Source organism: Vanellus vanellus (assembly GCF_965231255.1).
Source record: "Vanellus vanellus genome assembly, chromosome: 3".
NCBI classification, from domain to species: Eukaryota; Metazoa; Chordata; class Aves; order Charadriiformes; family Charadriidae; genus Vanellus; species Vanellus vanellus.
This window is the reverse complement of record NC_138907.1, coordinates 19962115-19981392: the sequence shown is the minus strand read 5'-3', so window position 1 is coordinate 19981392 and position 19278 is coordinate 19962115. Positions and strand designations below refer to the sequence as shown.

At 49.0% G+C, this 19278-nt stretch overlaps 1 protein-coding gene across 1 annotated transcript in view; it reads left to right on the top strand.

Moving 5' to 3' along the window:
• The window catches only part of GALNT14 (polypeptide N-acetylgalactosaminyltransferase 14), a 101542-nt gene that overhangs the window by 40782 nt on the left and 41482 nt on the right, over window positions 1-19278 (top strand). The gene's annotated exons all lie outside the window — the stretch shown is intronic.

Here is a 19278-nt window from a genome sequence, read left to right as displayed (position 1 = left end):
ATCTGGACTTGCCAACAATAGCTGAATATACAAAATCTGGCAAGGGCTGAGCAGCAAGCTCCTTGCCAGAAGGTCATGGAGAGGGCAAATACTTTCGGCAGGGTGGGATATGGCACTGACAGCCAGTTGCTTAGCAATGTTTGCTGGATTGATTTTGTTTTTAAATTGCAGCTAATGGGATGGTTTCAGATGGAGGGGAATCACGGTGTGCCAAGGAATCGGAGCTGGAGAAACCATGGTGGCTCTCCTTGCCTGACTCTGGCCAGCACAGGGCTGCAACCTCATACTCGGTTTATGTGTGATTTCAGCCAGGGAAATGCCATGGCTGCTGTGGACTGCGTCATGTCCCTCAGCCTGGAAGATCTCATAGCTGGAGCATTGCTCCTGGTGAGCTTCCTGTATCTCCCTGCTGTTGACTGCATCCTGGTTGGATGTTGATGAAGCCCTTGGACTGCATGAAGGGATGTCTTTTTCCAAGAGAGGACCATGTACGGTCCTATCGTGGTATATCACATCCCCACCAAAAGTCAAGGTTAAAAAGTCCCCGTGACCACAGCAGCAGGCTGGACCCATATCTAGCTGGTGCATCCACGGCATGCACAGCCGGCTCATGCCGCTGGAGTGGGTGGCTAGCCCCGCTCTGCTGCGGTAGCCACATGCCATTGGGATTACCTCATTGCTACATCCCACCTTCTAAAACTCCCACCGGCAAACCGCAGGACCAAAACAGCAGCGCGTGAGTCAGTGCCAGGCGGGTGCGCGTAGGGAGAGGAGCTGAGGTTTCCAGTATTGCTCAGTGGCTTGGAAAGCCAACAGGGAGGATGCGTTGCCTCCAGCCAGAAGATTTCGTCATGATGGCTCCTGGGCTTTTTCCATCAGCAGCAGACAGCTCCCGGGGAGGCCGGTATTCACCATGCGGTTGCTCCATATGCTGCTTAGGCTGACCTCCGCCTCCCAAACGCTCTGTTGGGTTTAATAGATGTGCAGATGCTGTTGTGGCTGCCAGGCTAGGCTGGGAACACGAGTAACGGCCAGCACTGGCCTGAGCTGGGGTTTGCATTCACTGGCGGCAGCGAAGCAGAGAGCTGAAACTGGGGACGAGGAGAGTAGATGAGAGGGTAGTGGCCAGAGGAGAGGTAGGAGCCTCCAGCAGACTGCTCTAGCTATTGCAAATCACGTCAGCCAGCCTCAGGCATCCCCCGCTGCCTGTTTTCCTCTATTCGTCTTGCTTTTTTCCTCCGCGGCACCGGTGTGAGTTTAGCAGTGCTGTCTCAAGAGCTGTTAGAGCAAGGAGGCCAGTGATGGAGCCCTCTCAAATCCCGGCATAAGGCAATAATCGTGTGAATTTTTGAAGCTCCCTCCCTCCCCAAGTCCCAAGTGCTTTACAAGAGGCCCTACCTACCCAGCTAAGCTTGAATTTTAAAGCTGCTTGAGGGGCTGCGTTTGTGTGCATATGTGCGTGTCTGAGAGAGAGAAAACAGCTGCTAAAATCATGTTGCGATTGAAATGTGAGGCTGGCAGGCATACTGGCAGATACGAAGATCAGGGGTTGCATCGTCTGCTGAGGATGAGATTATCCTGGCAGCCTGGCATCCTGGTCACGCCAACTTGCGCCCCCTAGAAAAGCTTTGCCCTTGTAGTCTGTCCTGTTGCCTTTGCAAGGAACAATACCACACCGTAAGGCTTCCTCCAGGTTTCCTCACTCACACCGCAGTGCGGTGCCAGCTGGAGAGTGTCTCTCGGGTGGGAGAGCTGCCCAGGGCTGGTGGCTCTGCTCACGGGCACAGTTCATAGAGGGATGGTAAGAGGTGATGCCTGTGACGTTCCCCTGGGGCAGAGAGCCGCTGCCTTGAGTTCTCAAGATCCAGAAAAGTCAGGATTTCAGCCCTGAAGCACTGCATGCTGCAGCGTTGTGTTGACCCATTAATTGCCTGGTGCATCACAAGGGTGCAGAGGCTGCACGTTCAGCATTACGTTTGAGGAGCTCTAGTTGGGGTAGTTGAAAATACCTGACTGCTTTGCATGGAGATGGCCACGAGGAACACATGGTCCTGTGAGTGGTCCTACCTCTGCCAGGTGTGGTACCTGTGTACATGGGTACGTGGGGCTGAGCGTGCATCTCTGCCACTGCACACCTTCCCCGTGTCCCGTGTGAATGTGTTTGGTGAGCAGCACGTGAAAGCCTGTGTAGATATCCGCATACAGATTGCGTGAGGGCTGCGCTATCACGTGCGGGTTTTGAAGTGGCTCCGTTTTTGGCTGGGTTGATGATTGCATCCCAGGAGTGGCAAGCAGTCAAGTGCACTGAGAATATTGTAATATCTTCTTGGAAGTGAAGAGTCGAAGAGGAGAAAAGTAGATTTTGACAGCATTACCTTTGGCTTAGCGTGTTTATGATCCCCCTGGACTTCTCACATTGCCTTGTCTTCCTTCAACTTCTTTGCCCATTAGACCAAAACCACTTCGAGATGAATCAAGGTGAACACTAGGTCTCAGCAGCTAGGAATGCGTTTTGTACCCCACATAGGGATTTAGGCATCTTATCTTTCTTGCCTGGTTTCTTGAGCGTCCCCAGAGGAGGAACTTAATGTCTGGAGAATGACATGTGTGGAAAACCCCATCTTATTCCACAGGCAGGACAGAGGTGAGGCTCTGTTCTGCTCTGCTGTACTCAGCCGTACCTAAACATTAGACCTGAAGAAGCAGGTAGGTACCTAGCAGGTGGCCCAACACCCTTTGAATTTGAGGGAAGGTTTGCAGGGATGTTGCCGGGATGGATGTCGAACAGTTGAGAGCGGAACTGAAACTAGAGGTTTTCCTGGTCTGCTGTTGCCCTTCCCTTTGCTGACTCCATACATTTCTCACTGTGGCCTCTGGATTGTAGCTGAGCTAATCTGGTTTCCTGCGTAATGCAGACTAAGTCCCGAGGGATTCTGTTATTTTTAAAATTTGCTTATTCAGGCAGTGTCTTGCGAGTTGCTGACTCAGGATGTGCTGTGTTGTAGACCAGGACAAGAAGTGGTACGGGTGTGTGTGCACGTGGTCTCCGTGTGCCTGATGCTGCTGGGTGCATCTGCTCGGGGCGGAGGGGTGGTGGGACAGTAGGGAGCGGGGGATGTCTGAGCAGAGGTGCCCAGTGTGCAGGGGGTGTGGGTGGACCTCTCTCCATGAGGATGGATGGAGCTGTACACTCTAAGGCATGAAGGAGGGAGCCTGGCGAGGAGGATGGGGGAGAGGGTGTGCTCAAATGCTTCCATGCCTCCGGACTCAGCATGGGCAAAAGTTGGAGGAGGTGTCCCCACACTGCCAATGCGTGTGCTGCTGGCTTTGCTCTGCCCTGCACTCTCTTGTGTGGGCTGAGAGGTCCCCGTGTGGGAGCTCCCCCAGGAGACGTGCATGGTGCTCAGGGAAGAACAGGCTGGCAGAGCTTTGCACAGGCTGGAGGGGGCTGGATGCAAGGGGGTACGGGTCTCTTCTTGCTTTTGGGGTTCGTTATTAGCTGCTCTGTGACTGCCGGCAATATCCCAAAAAGCTTTTCTGTCCCTTGATCTGTCATTCCAGTGGTTACACTGTTCTCTGGGCAAAGCCAGGACATTTGTGATTTCATTACAAATAAGATTTATCACATTTTGGCAAAATGCAGTATGGGTGAGGGCTGTCCCTGCATCTCTTGCCAGCAGAGGATACTCTGAGGGTGAATTAGCCAGGTAAGAGGAGATCACCCCTGCCTTTGGTCTTGGTACCCTTATTCCTAGACAGGAAGATCACAGCGTGGCCCTGCAGGTGAGCAGTTACACAAATAAATGGTGGAAAACACATCTGAGATGAAAGTATCTCCATTAGGAAACAGCATGATTGCTTTTGTCTCTTGGACACCAGACCCCAAGAGGTTAGACCTCGACATTGTGTTTTTCCATCATCTCCTTAGGCTGCGATCTCTGGGGATGAAGATATGAGAACAATCCATCAAGTAGGGCGTAGGTTGGCGTGTGTCTTGGGGATAAACTGGAACGGCCTGAAGTGGCCAAGGTTTTGTTTCTGCCGTCAATCAGCTGGCTTTTGTGGCTTAAGTTTGAAACTTTCACAGGCTGGGCAATGTCTTAAGAGAGAATTGCTCGTGCCTCTTCTGTGGAACCTGGTAGCCCTTTGGCAGCAGTAGAAATAGCTAGCACAGGTTGGTTATGTCAGGGAAAGTATCTTAATACGTTTTGTATCTTCTCTTAATGCAGTTCAGCAGCTGAAAGTCAGTAAAAGAGATGGCTTTGGGCAATTAGCTCGCCAATCACCAATCAACCATTTGAGGTCCAGCCGTATCATCTGTGCGGTAGGGGATCGTCATGTGCTGGGATTAATTTTCTTTTTTAGGGAACTGTCATTATTATCTCTTCTGGTCATAGTTACCCTGTTTGCAAGCTCTTCAGCCCACCAGGAATTCAGATGTTTGTTATACAGGCTGGTAACTAGCACAGTCAGTTGCCCTAGCTGGGAAAATTTGCTGTCTGCTAACAAAGGACACAGTATGGAGCTCCTTTTATCAAAACCCACTACCTATAGTTTTGTGCTAGAGTTTATACCTGCTGTCACTCACAGTTTGGACCTACGTGTTGCTGGAGACCTGAGGCTTTTGAACGAACTGAAGTGTGAAGCCCAAAGTGCAATTTAGAGGATACAAACTGGGACGGTCACATCTGGCCAAAGACGTAAGGGTGAGGCGTTGTTTGAGTAAGGATGTGCACTGTGTCCCCCAGGCTACCATGCAGTGGTTATTTTGGCCTCCCAGCCCTTGTCAGACAGCTGTACCAGCATCTCATGGTTGTGATGGCCAGTTTGTTCCCCGTTGCTCCTGGGCCAACACTGGCTTTTGCACGCCGGTTGAATAAACCTGACCCACCTATAGGTGGGCTAAAATCTGAATCTTTCATTCAAAAGAGCTCAGTTCTGCACTTTGTACATTCAGTCCATCTGGAGTGCTCACCACACATAGTGGCATTTTGCACGTGGTTTTCTGGGTGTATTTGAACTTGAAACTCCAAGGAGATTTGAGGAACAGGTATGTGATCAGAACCCAGAAAGATTGTTTTCAGGTAGCAGAGAGAACAAGGAGTACTGAGATTTGCAATTGTTGGCAGCTAAGAAAGGAGAGCAAGACAGGTCTTCCTTGCTATTAATCAGAAACAGGTGCTTCATAAAATCATAGAATAATTCAGGTTGGAAGAGACCACAGGAGGTCTCTGATCTAGCCTCCTGCTCAAAGCAGGGTCATCTATGAAATCAGACCAGGTTTCTCTCTCGTTGCAGAAACCACTGAGCCCTCTGGGGCTACTGCCTCTCAGGCTTGGCCCAGCATTTTGTAAGATCTGACATGATTTACAAACCTTGATTGCAGCACACGTCATTTGTAGTTCTCCCACAGCTGCCTGTGTTTGTGTAATGAGCTTGGAAGGTGCTTGAGTAGCCGTCCTTGCAGCACTTATGTTACCCATATCTTTCCTGTCTTGCAGACACAATAGGCCTAATTCACTCATAGAGGGTGCATTTAAATGAGAGGAGGAGTAGGTGCACATTGAAGCACGCTTGCTAAAGCCTCCTGTCCTCGCTGCCTGCCATCTTTACCGGGATTGATTGTTATGTCAGTAGCAAATCTGTGTTTCAAATCTGTGTACTGCTGTCTAGTCACCCTGATAGAGGTGCTGAGGCGACTGGAGACCTTTGTCCATGTGATCAACAAGCAAGAGTCTGTGCTGCTGCTTGGGTGATGTTGGTATGTCTGGTAGCCACAGGTCATTCTTGGTGGGACAGCAGTGAGGGGAGTTCTCTCTTCTCCTCTTTTGGAGTTCATGACCTGAGAACAGTACACTTAACTACCACACTCATGTATCTCTTCTGGCTTGACATTGCAAGGCTCTGCTTGTGGTGAGGTTGCTTGGACTTCAGCACAGTCCCCACAGTGTTTCAGTATCCACTTTTCATGCTTGCTCATGCTCTGCAGCTGTTTTCATGCCCTACTTTCCACTGTGCATCCTCTGCAGTGCATCCAGTGTGAGATGTGGTGACCCTGATTCCTTGTTTCAAGTTGGAACTGAACTCCTAAACTTTTCTCTTCCCTAAGGCTTGAGAAAACTTGGTCAGAGACAAAAATCCCATGGAGTCTCTACTCCATGATGTTGCCTGAAAGTGGAGAAAAATATTCATTGGACCATTTTAGCACTTCAAAATAAGTGTTTCATGTTCTCCTGCTTCTGCTGGAGCTGGCGTCTTGTATAGATACGGAGACACCTGGTAAGAAGTCAGTAGCTGCACCTACACTTTCTGGAGAGCTCATGCAGGAAGTGTGATGGGTCTCTCTGGGGACTCACCGGCTGCAAACTGGGCTGGAAATGCACCATCCTGGGAAATTGCTGGTGTGTGTCTCAAGTCCCCATTCTGGGAATGACTGTGGCCACCCCGACATGTGACAGCGTCTGTGGTGTTTTCTGCCCCATGTTTGTTGTCTGGTGACCCACGGAGGTGGAAGGCTGGAGGACCAAGCCAGCTAGACCTGATGACAGAGGCTGGTGGCTTCAGGGGACAAAGCTTGATGAATGTGATGATCTTTTTTCAAATATCTCTTTGTTTTTAATGCCCTCTTCTGAAGCTTTTTGTTTTGTTTTGTTTGTTTGTTTGTTTTTAATTTGGGGGGGGGGGAGTAATGATGAAAAGGGGCAGCATAAAATGGGATTATGGTGGGCTTGTGGACTGAGAGGGATTGCATCTCCCCTGATGTGGCTGCCTTTGTCTGGGCTGGGGATTGTCCTTGGGTAGCACTGCTGGCCAGAGTGTCATCCCAACATCCCCTTGTCCTGAAGAACATGTTATTCCCTCCTCAGATGTGATGGGGCTTCTGCCACACGGTTAATGTGTTCCCCAGGCCCCACTGACATCTGGACTGCCCTGTGTGACTTGCACAGACCTCACTGGGGAGGAGAGAGGCTTCAAAGTGCCAAGACCCCAGCCCAACCTCAGATTTTGCTCTGACGTCTGTGGCAGCCTGCAACGCCTCTATGCCCTCCAGCCCCTGCCTGATTGCTCCTGGAGCTGGAGGTGGTGGGTCAGGTCAGCCAACAAGCGACTCCTAGGCAGAAATGGAGGGTAATCGTTACCACCAAGCTACTTGCATCACAGCAAAAGGACTGACACCCTGTTGATTTTGGAGGTGTTATGTCTTCCTCATCCCATCAGCGCAATGGCTCCCCTCAGGTTTTCGGACCACAGCTCAACTGATCCCAGGTTGTGAACTCTGCCCTGGTGTCACAGGCTCTGATGCTGGATGTTTGCGACCACCAAGTGGGGCAGGATCTGAAGCACCATGAGATGCCACGGTTTTGCATCTGGAGGGGTTGCCTAGAGAAAGGCAGGCTGAGAAGCTTTAATTAAAAATGGTGCTGGGAAGGGATGGTGGGGGTGGGGGGCAGGGGCTGGTGTTTCTTCAGAAGCAGGGTTGGTTGTGTCTCGGTCATGGATGCTGTAGGGAAATGGCAAAAGTGATGGTGCTTATTCTGCAGCCGTGGATTTGCAGCCCTATTCCTCCCCCTCCTTTTTCTTGAGTGAGAAAGATGAGGGCGACGGAGTTGAGGAGTGAGCTAGACGGTATAAGAAGCTGATGGAAACGTATAGGCGGGTGTTTTGAATGCAGGAGGATGTGTCAGCTAAGTGGCTGCGTTGCTAATTTTTTTTCTGGAGGGCAAAACTAGTTATATCTGAAAGAGCTGTGCTAGGAGTGTGAGTTATGGCACCTGTCTGCACAGTGAGCAGAAATGGTTCCCGAGATGTGTTTTCAGCTAAGAGGTGTTTGCAGGGCAAAGGGGATCGGCAGCACAGGTACTGGGGGAGCCCATAGGACCTCGATGTCTCTGTGACTCTGGACTGTTCCAGCAAACACCATGGTATAATATTAAATTTCCTACTTGCTCTGCTTTGTTTCTCCAAGTTGTCCCTTATCCTAGCCCCACAGTGCCTTGCTGGGTAGGAAGAGCATCCACATGGGACGGGCATTCTCCCTAGAAGGTTCCGAGGAGCTCACTCAGGAGCAGGCACAGCCTCCATCCTAGTTTTCTTTTCCCTGGAGAACACCTTTATTTTGTTTGGACTGATGTTTTGCTTGCCAAAAATTGCTGTTTCAGAGGGAAAAAAAAGCTGAAAACAGTTTCTCCCCTCTCTCCAAGTGATAGATTTCCTTCACCTAAATTATGTTGGTTTTGTTTCCCCGTGAGACAGTTCTGGAAATAACCCACCCACCCGTCCATTGCATTTTGCCAAGAAAAACGTGTGCAAAAAATAGTTCTAGGTCGATCTGAAATGACTCTTCCCTCGTCCTTTTCCAGTTCCTCCATTTACTCTGCTTGCATCCCAGCCCTGTTCTTAGCAGCCTCATGGGGAGATGTTGTGTGCTGTACCCCGCGATGAGGACTTCTGTGCAGGCACTGGGGGAACCTTCTTCTCTGCAGTCCCTGTGGGAATTTGCTTCAGCGGTCGGTTGCCTCCATGAGAACTGGTTTGTTGCCAGGGTGGAAGAGTTGGGGAGCCCTTGGGGTTTCCCTCTTGTTTTGTAGACCGGGGCATTGGGACAATGAGGGAAGAGACTGGCTCAGAGCTGGTGCTGGCAGCGGTGCCTGGGGAAAAGGTGCTCCAGTGCCAGAGCTCCTGTGAAGCTCTTGGCTGAGTCTCAGTGCCTTCATTTAAAGCATCCCCTGGACCTGAGAGTGTAGACTAGGCCGAGCAGAATACGTACAGCCTTTGGAGCAGGGTTTTGCCTCTGTTAATATTCTACGGCAGGTTAGTTTGTGTTGAGAAGTAACCGCTGGTTAGATGTACTGTTAGCCCAGAGTTGAGATGCTGTCTATCCATCAATACCACGTGTCTCTCTCCAGCCTCCAGTCTCTCACTCGGTCCCTTGGGAAATGGCAGAGCTAGTACTGCCAGGGCTAATTATTCCTCAAGACAGAAGACATGTGATAAAATATTAACCTTTTTCAAAAACAGAACCCCAGTTAATTAGCTCCACTTCTGTGACACGCTCACCCAGAGATAAAAGCTTGTTCCCCAGATATCTGTCTGTGGCGCGGTGATCTTTCCGCATGTCCCTGTGACAATGGGGGAGAGCTAGGAATTTAATAAAAGGCAGTGACCTGCCAGTTGCTGAGCCCCGAGGATGAACTGCTCCATTTCAAGGTGAGTGATGTCCGGGCACAGGCACCGCTGCTTTCATTCCAGAGGCTGAAGCTGGAAATGGAGACTGAGCAAGTAGCGGGATTCAATCCGCTCTGCTCCACTCCCCACACCTGGGTTACATCCGTGTTGTTGGTGCCACATCTCTGGAGCCTGAATTTGGGGGCTATGTGGGTGGGCAGGGCTTGGTAGAGCTGAGTGAATAACCATGTTTTGGTTCTTTGGTTGTTTAAGAAAAAGAAAAGCCAGGAGTTAGCAGTTTCAGGATAAAGCAAAAGCAAAACTCTCAGTGAATCTAAAAGTGAAAACACAGGAAAACTTAAGGCCAAAGGGATCTGTTTTTCTCATCCTGAAAAGGAAAAAATTTCATTTAGATCTCAAATGTTTTTGACACTTCTAGTCATCTAAAAATGACAAGCTGTATTTAAAAGCAAGTGATTTTGAGTATCAGATGAAAAGTACAGGTTGGGCTCCTCTGGAACAAATGATGTGCTGGAGTGGAAGTGATGCTGGGATGCGCGTCGGCGGCTACCGGAGCCGCCGGTGGGATGATGTAGCACTGCCGCAGCGGTTGCTGCAAGGGAAGGGGGGGTGTCTTCCCACCAGAGGGAGGGATGGGGGTCTCTGATAGACCAGGATTGACCGTAGCCCTGGCTGTGGCCCTCAGGATGGGGGTGCCAACACCAGTCGATATATGGAGGCATTGGGTCTCCTCTTTAAACTTCACTTGCCTCCTTCCCTGCAATGGACAGAGAGGATCCTGGGGTTTTTATAGGGAAGAGAAAACCTTGCTTGTCTCGGTCCTCATTGCAGAGAGCAATGTGATGCCCTCCTGAATCATACTGGGGCCCGCTGGTGACTTCATGATGGACATCGCTTCATCACCAAGTGCTTTGGCGTTCTGAGGTGCCATTGATCACTCTCTGCAAAAGCCATCCTCTGCCTTTGACGGCTATAACATATTGACCACCTGTCTTATAGTTATTACGTGCCATCGATTACTTTGATAACTTGCTCCAAGTAATTCTGACAGAATGAAGTTGTTTGTTTAACTTTCACGCTTGTCTCAGTATTTCTATTGACCCAATATGTTTGCATAGGTTGAAATCGAAGTCGAGTATTAGTAAGCGATGGAACTAATTCTCCAAGGCTCACTACTATTGATAATTAAGGCCGTGAGACAGTTTCTTCCATCAAACTCTTGTTTGTTTTTTCAGCTACCCACCACCTTAAAGTCCTACTCCATCAACTGTAGCAAAAGGGTGATCACAGGCAATGTTTCAGGGCCTTTTGGGTGGATTTTTGCTGTAAGTGCTGCAGATCCCCACATGCTTAAAGTATTTTTGAGCTGTCACAGTGTGGAGTTGGGTTTGTGCTGTTCCAGTTATGACTAAGGAGGCGTTGTAAGGATGGGGACTTTCACTGCTTTGCTTTGCCACATGGTGCAGGAAGCTCTGGTCAGAAAGCATCCTCCCTAATGAATCTTTACAACTGTGATTCTGGCCCTCTGAAATGTAATTTCAGGTTGTCCTGGCTTATAAAGATCTTTAATAAAGGATTGGTGGCTTTCCAGGAAGGTGCAAGGTGCCAGATTTTGATTTTACTTTCACCAAGTGAAAACCTTTGATATCAGCTCTGGTATTCCAGTAAAAGTGGCATCAGAAATTTGGCCGTGATTTAAAATTCTTCTGAAAACAAAGAAGGTTCTTTTTTTTTTTTTTTTGTTTTCTTTTTTTTTTTTTTACTTTTGTCGGCTTCTTTTTTCTGTTTGCCTCAGTTCTGAGGAAGGAAGGGTGGAGGGAGTCAAGAAGCAAGACAGACCCTCAATCTGTGTGGAGGGCCCTAGAAGTCTGAATTATTCATGAGCTGCTTTGAAAATAAAGACACACAATCTAGTTTAACTTGTTTTTAAATGCAGCCGTGCTATTCTCTCCTTCCTTTTTAGTAGGTTCTTTTTTTCCTCTCCCCTTTTCCAAAGACAAAAATTCTGCAAATTTTTAATAAATTATAAATGCATCATCTCGTTGGTTTTGAGGTTTGCAGGCAGCAGCAAGTCATGTGCACAGAAGGTTATTTTTGCCTTCTTGCATTTCCTCCTTTCTTCAAATTTAGCTGTTTGATTAATTTTTTAGATATCTATCTTGCAGGGAAAAGAAAGAAAGAAAGAAACCGAAAGAGGCAGTGAGTTAGAGAAAATACTAATTGTGCACTAGCCAAATATAGCACTATTTCAATTTCCAGAAGCTATGTTGAAAAATGTCCTTCTTGGTCAACCCAAGAAGGCTGACCTCCTCTGATCAACCCACAGTTGAGTTGAACCCGGGTTCCTGTTTGCAAGTCCCTGCCCTGGTGGGCAGCGTGTGTGGTGGTCCCCTGCTAAGGCTTGGAGCTGCTTGCCTTCAGACAAGCAGCAGCTGTGACCATCACATTGAGGGTAGCACATCGACTTCAGAAGAACACAGAGCCTGAGAAACCCTCTTTCATCAGCAGCTGCATCTTCTCCTGCCCTTGGGAGGGCTCTTCTCTTTTGATCGTTTTCTAATATTTTTGTGGTATCGTGCTGAGGAGGGGAGAGGTGGGGACTTGGACAGGTTCCTCTGGGAGTCTAATCTACAGCCAGAACTGGTTCAGCGCCCTGGCAGCGTTTTCTTGTTGGTCTTCCTTACAGTTTTATCCAATTACATCTAGTTAAAGCCTGCTAAATAATTCCTTGTCAGCTCTGATGCTAACCACCACTAAGTATTTGTTGCAGATGTGCCTCCTCACCTTCAGTCAAGCCCTGGCACAACCCCAAGTCATCTGCTTAACTGGTGGTTCCTCTCTTTGAATCGACCCCTTTTCTCCCTGCCCCAGCAGCCACTCAGGATGTTGCATGCGACCCTGGGGATTTTTCAGTCCCTTTTTGGGAATGCAAACCTGGGGTGTGTGCCAGTCCAGCACAGAGAAATCCTACCGACCTTTCTCAAGGATATTTTTTCACTTTGGCAAGCTGAACTTCAGCTGGCGTTCCCTGCAATCACATGGCATCACCAGCTGACATCTGACTCCTCATCCCTTCTTCTTTCCTTTTGGCACCGCTGCTTTCCAAAGTCCTCTGCCTTCCAGCTGTTTTTTCAGCCTTTCTTTGCTCTGGGCTTTTTGGTGTTTTGGTAGCACCAACCTGCCCACGGTCATGGCCAATCTGAGGTGGACCTTCAGGACCAGGATAGATTTAGAGAGTCTGTAGCTGGTGGCAATCTCTGCAGCCACTGCTCTTCCTATAGTGCCACAAAGGTCATGTATGTGCTCTGAGCAGTTTCATTCACACTCAAATTGTTGTGTGTCCTGGTGGAGCACTCAGCATCAAAGCTCTTGGTGTTCCAGAAGAAACCCCAGAGCTTTCTTGGCGGGTTTTTGTTCCAGATCTGACTCCAAGTGCAGGACGTGCAACCAGCGGGTGCTGGAGCCATGCAGCAAAGTCAGCCCTCCTTCCAGTTGGCAGCCTTGCTAGTAATTGTCCTGATTGAAGGGGTGCAAAGCGTACCTGGAGAAGGAGATGCTGGCATGTCTTGGGAAGACAAAGTAGGATTTTGAAGGTCTCTCAAAGCTGGGTGACAAAATATTTTGAGGTAACGTGCGGGAAGGATGGCTTGGGAAAAGCCAAGAAGAACTGAGGGTGGTGATGGGAGGTGAATGTCATGAAGAAGGCCACTGCCCCCTCTGTGTGCTCCGGTCATGCAAATACTGAATTGTCGTATCCCATTTATACTGTCGTATGAGACTGATGTATTGACTGTAACGTGAACAGCACTCCTTGGATTTTCCACCTCTGGAGGGCATGAAGTAATGATTTTTTGAAAGGTACTCTGCAGTCAGACACAAGTCACTGGGCTTAATGCATGGATGACTGAGAAATGCATGGATAACTGGGAAAAATGCCAAAGACCGTGTTACCCAGAGGTCAGGTGAGACAGTGTATGGTCCTGTCCAGCAGTAAGATCTATGAACTCGTTAGCTTCCATACAATTTGACACATACATTGCTGTATAGCTCTAAATCCCATCTCTATTTTTAGAGTATTTTCATAGAAGTCGCCTGTAATTTTGCTTCAGTTCGAACCAGGGTTTAGGCACAATGGTTTCCCACTGGCTGGGGGCTCTGCCACCCTGAGAGGTTGTCCTGAGAGGTATGACCAAGGTGTCCATATGTCCTGCCATCCCTACAGGCGTGCAGAGCCTGGGCATGTTCAGTACTGGCTGTGGCAAGGCAGCTGGGGCTCTAATCCCTTCCCTCCCACCGGTGACCGTTTGCTTGCTTATGGTGGGTGGCTTTCTCCCTCCCTAGGGCAGTAATTTTTGTTTTCCTCCGAGAGAGTAATTTTTCACACCTGGTTGGTTGTCAAGAATCGTTCCAGTTTCCTCTGGGGTCCCGGAGGGAGGAATTGCAGTGACTACACCAAGAACGCCCTGCTGTAATAGGTGAAGCAACTCAGCCCAGAGAGGGCTGACCTGATTTTCATGATAAAAAAAGGAAAATGATAAAAGAAAGTTCTCCTTGTTTTTTCTTTCCTGGACTTCCTCCCATTTCCAGAAGCAGACTGGCTTCTGTCCCTTTGGTAAAGTACTGATGTTTTCAATATCTCCGGTCTTTCTGCTCCCCGCGCCCTGCTGCTCTGTCTCTCCGGCTAAGTGGGGTAAGAGCAAAGTCCCTGGTAATCATTGACTTACTGGTGTGTAGCCTGAGCAAAGCTGTAGAGGCTTCTCTCAGGCATGGATGACTCCGTCCAGCCCAAGACCAGGTTGAAGCACAGGCTTGCTCTGGTGCTGACTGGCTGAGTCCCTTCAGAAGTGTGCACGAGGCTGTTAAGACCTCTTCTTTCAGCATGGGTATGAGTTTGGAGCTTTGACATTAGTATTAACTCTTTCTTGAAGTTGCTGTGAAGGTTTGTGTAATATGGGTCACTCTTTCTGTGAGATAAAAGGAGTTTATATGTTTTTCCTCTTTCTCCACCAAGTTCTTCTCTGCTTCTAGAGGAGTGTCCAAATCCATAAAATGCAGCTCATGGCAGTTACACTGCTGTGGTGTGACTCTTGCATGTGTCTTCACGAGTTAGTCAGACTTGAAGAAAGTCATCTGAAACCCAAAGTGCTTTTAGGTTTGTCCCTCGGTGGTGGTGTGAACCCATACTGTTCCTGATGGCAGGTGCCTGTCCTGTGGGTCGATGTGAGACGGAGAGCCCTGTGGCTGTGGAGTGGAGACAAACCCAAATACTCTTGGTTTAGATGTGTAGTGATGAGAGCGGTCTCCCATGTGTTTGCAAGGAGGAGAGAGGAGCCAGGAGGGAGTTTGAAAGATGGTGTAGCTCCATCTGATGTGGCTGGCTGTTCAAAATAAATATGCAGAGAGTGCTTTGGAAGTGGTGAGCTGTGTTGAGAGAGAGTTTGGACTTCATGGAAAACGTTAAAAATTCAAAGCAGAGCTGCTGGCAAGTGATGGCTGCTGAAGCAGAAAAGAGGGATGAGCAGAAGCCTGGCAGGGAGGGCTGTGGCTGCGGGATGAGGATAATCATCTCTTGAAGGATATTAACGAGGCACAGGAAAGAGTGAGCCTGAGAGGCGGGTTTGAGGAGACACAGTGCAGCTCTGGGGGCACTTGATGGCAAATGTCAAGGAAAAAGCATGCTCTGGATGAGTCCAGTGATGGACCCAGGAGGGGCTGGGGAACCGGGTCCCTCTCTGTTCACACCGTTAGTCTTTACCATGGTGCTGCATAGTGGTGTTTCCAAGATGGGCTTTCCAGGATGGTTGGGTGAGCGGTACTATGAATAAAGTCTGCCACTTTAAACATAAGACAGGTTGAAATACCCTGGGAATGGGTGTGCATTGCCGCATCGGGAGGACCTCTAGGGATGCAGGGGTGGCTGTGTGCAGAGGCCACCAGGGTGTGATACCACATCACTCACCAGGAGCACCAGGGTCAAAGCAGCCCAAGGAAAGTCTTCAGAGTGAGGGACTTTGGAGGACTGTGAGGAACACTGGAGTGGCCAAAGTTTGGGACTTTGTGGGAGGGCTTTGCAATTCCTGCAAAGAGTGCAGGGCTCTGTCTGTCTACTTCCTGTCCCTGCAAATGGGTGCGCCATAATTTATTCCTGAGCTGCTAATGGCATATTGGGAGCACAGAGATGAGATGTGCTGCTCCTTCCACCTTGAAGGAAGTAAAGCAAGCAGCCAGTCCAGGCTGGGATTTTCCACGGGTGATTCCTAAGGTGTCTGCAGCCAGAATGCCCTGGTCATAACTTTCTGATTCTTTCAGAGGGCCGTGCTGCCATCCAGCGTGACCTGGACAGGCTGGAGAACTGGGCAGAGAAGAACCTAATGAGGTTCAACAAAAGCAAGTGCAAGGTCCTGCACCTGGGGAGGAAGAATGCAAAGCACCAGTATAGGTTAGGGGCGGACCTGCTGGGAAGTAGTTCTGAGGAGAAGGATCTGGAGGTCCTAGTAGACAGTAAATTATCCATGAGCCAGCAATGTGCCCTTGTTGCCAAGAAGGCCAATGGAATCCTGGGCTGCATAGGGAAGAGTGTGGCCAGTAGGTCGAGGGAGGTCATCCTCTCCCTCTACTGTGCACTGGTGAGGCCACAACTGGAATACTGTGTCCAGTTTTGGGCTTCCCAGTTCAAGAGGGACAGGGAACTGCTGGAGCGAGTCCAGCAAAGGGCAGCTAAGATGATTAAGGGATTGGAGCACCTCCCTTATGAAGAAAGGCTGAGAGAGCTGGGACTCTCTAGCCTGGAGAAGAGAAGGCTGAGGGGAGACCTTATTAATGCTTACAAGTATCTAAAGGGTGGGTTGAAGGAGGATGGAGCCAGGCTCTTTTCAATGGTTCCAAGTAACAGGACGAGGGGCAATGGGCACAAGTTAGAACATTGGAAGTTCCGTTCAAATACACGGAAACACTTCTTTACGGTGAGGGTGACAGAGCACTGGCACAGGCTGCCCAGGGAGGTTGTGGAGTCCCCTTCTCTGGAGATTTTCAAGACCCGCCTGGATGCAGTCCTGAGTAATGTGCTCTGGGCAATCCTGCTTTGGCAGGGGAGTTGGACTAGATGATCTCTAGAGGTCCCTTCCAACTCTGAAACTCCGTGATTCCGTGATTCGGAAATGACTTCAAATTTGAATGGGAAATAACCTCAAAACAGAAAAGTGAAACTTCCCATCAAATGAAAGTTTGACTTGTGGATTTGCAGGAGGAAATAATAATTGTTTCTCCAGCTGGATGCTCTCTCTGGGCTTTATAGGGCAGGCCAGCCTAGCTTCTGTCTTGTTTGGGTCCCCCAGCTGCTGTGAGCTGGTGGAGCAGCCCGCGTTGCAGGCGCTTCAGCCTGGCAGCGTTCCTGCTAGTACTCACGTCTGCGAAGATTGCTGCCCAGTCCTGCTGCAAGGTTTCAAAGTATGCAGCTTTGCAGGACTTCAGCCTGTGAGTTTCCACACGCTGCAACTCTGAGTAAGGCAGTTATCACTCCCCCCCTGTCTTTTTTTTTTTTTTTTTTTTTTGAACAATCTAAAAAACAAACCAACCCTCCAAATTTCATTGGTTTCCTGAAAATGTTGTAGGGGTTGGTTTTGTGTTGTGTGGTTTTTTTTTTCTTGTTGGCAATTGGGTGACCTATGAAATACCATAAGCAGCACAAAGCGTTTATCCAGTGACAGCCCGAGGTAGCACAGGCAGCTCTTAGCGGGTTTATTTTCATTATTACAGCAATTTTAGGGCTGCATGCTGCAATTTTCACTTGCAGTGAGGTATTAAATTGAAATTACCCCAGATGTAATTGTCACACAAAATAATTCTGGACATGCTGGATTTAATGCTTTTCCAAGCTGTGGTTTTTATTACCCAAGCAAGTGCCAAAAAAACACTTGTAGTCAACAACTTATACTGAAATCTGCCTTCTGAGGAGCCAGGATGTTTAGCTGCAGTTACACTGGGGAAGGAAAGTAAAAAAAAAATAAGGGACCAACTGGAGGAAAGTTTGGGAGCGCTCCCGAAGGAAGGGCCCAGGGGTAAAATCCTGGGCAAGGGCAGATTCAGGGCCCCGTAGGGACCCCGGAGGAGCCCTGGCAGATGCAGCAGCCCAACCTAACCCTTTTCGGGCTGTTTTTTGGGGAGGCGAGTCCCACCTGCGGTGCAGTGCTGGTCACAGAGGCGAAGCGAGGCTGGGGGTGCTGCCAGGTCCCTGCCCGCTCCGTAGCGGCAGTGCGGTCATCAGTTCCGACTTTGGGATGCAACGAGCCTCATTAGACAGAAGTCCAGGGGTGAGCCACAGAGCCAGGGACCACACTCTGGAGGTGCTCATATACGAAGTTTCAGTGTTTTCCTTACATGTATTATATAATTAGGCGGATCGGGTGCGTAGACATCTGGAGTTTTAAAATCAGGTTGTTGTCACACACGAGAAGCCTTCGCCACAGCGCTGGCAGGCTCAGCCAGCGTGCCGTATCCCCGGCACTCCCACTGGTGGGTGATACAGCACGCATCTGCTGAGGCTTTACTTATTAGCTTCTTAACTATTGTAGTAACGTAAGTAAAGTATTGATGACTTTATGTTTTCCACACTCTTTCGTTCTTTTCCAGAAATAGCTTCCCTTGTTTGCTCCACGCAACCCTTCCTGATGCCGTGCTGGAAGTGGGTGGAAGGACACGCATCTGGGAACGGTTAGGGAGATAAATGGTGTATAAATAGCACGGGGAGAGCAATCGTCGTCGTCTGTCCCTGCAGCTCCACAAAGCAAGCGAGAGCTGAGCCTGAGCGCGGCAGACCAGGCACCGAGCAGCAGCAGCGGCTTCTTTCTCATCATTTCAAGTTGGGAAAGCTCAGTTGAAGTTGGTTACCGCATGATAGAAGGGGCCACAGTGACCCAGCTCAGGGCATGACCCGGTGCTGTTTAGTAATTCAGAATCCCTCTGCTTTTAGCATCCCTGAGATGTAACTTTGATGAATGAGGGTGTTGTCGCACGGGGCAATGTCACTGAATTTTCTCCTGCATGCGGAGTGGCCGTGCAACTTTAGTGTCCTTTGAGGATGGACCTAGAATTAGAATTGGTTGAATGATGAAGTTTGGGGGTTGGTGACTATGATGAAAGAACAGGGTTGTAATGAGAAATCTGCTTTGGTCAAGTTGAGGCAGGATTTGGGAAAGGTTTTGATGAGAGAAGGCAGCGACCAATTTAGTGTGAGCTTGCAAATATTTTGTCCCACCCAAGATGTCTTTTTTTTCTTATCTTTGGAAGTATTTCGCACTCTTTTTTCCTTTCATTTATGTCTCTTTGTAAGTAATCAGAAATGCAATTTCAATTGCAAAATTCAAAAAAGGTGAAAAAGCTCATTAAAAAGAGTATCTCAAGCATTTGGGCATTTCTGAGGTGCAACATGCTGTGCTGATAGCATAAACCAGCAACATTTGGCTACTGCTGCTTGCTTTCTCCTCCCCATCCCCGCCTTAATTTTTCCATCTGTTTTTACTTCACCTCTAAGGTACTGTTGTCCAGGGCTTTGGGGGAGCAAACTGATGGCATGTTGAAAGAGTGGTTGCTCGGTGCCCTTTCCTGCTTCATTTGAGGGTGATAATGGTAGCACCTGGGCAGTGAAACAACAACAGGCGAGTGGTGCATGGATGGGAAGGGGCACAATGGCTGTGATGAGGAGCTCCTCAGGCTAGGCACAGGGTGACCTACTGCCACTGGTGTGTCATCTTAGGCCATCACAGGGGCTGACAGGGACCTGGAAAGAGCAGCACAGATATAAGATGTATATCTGGATTTCCTGAGCTAGGAATATGTTGGTGTCGGTCTATAAAAGCCACGAATTTCATCAGCTAAAAGTCAAAGTAATTACAGAGTCTACGACGTTTTCTCCTGGGAAGGAGGCAGCAGGGACTGTGGTTGCAGTTGTGGGTTTTCACCTTCTGCAGGCTGGCTTGGAAAGTGTTAAATCCCAATCTTCCCTGTAGTCAGGTTATGCCATTAAGCCAGAATGAATAAGGAAACAATCAATTTAGAAGCGGGACTTGGCTTACTTTGCAGCCAGCTGGTGGAAAT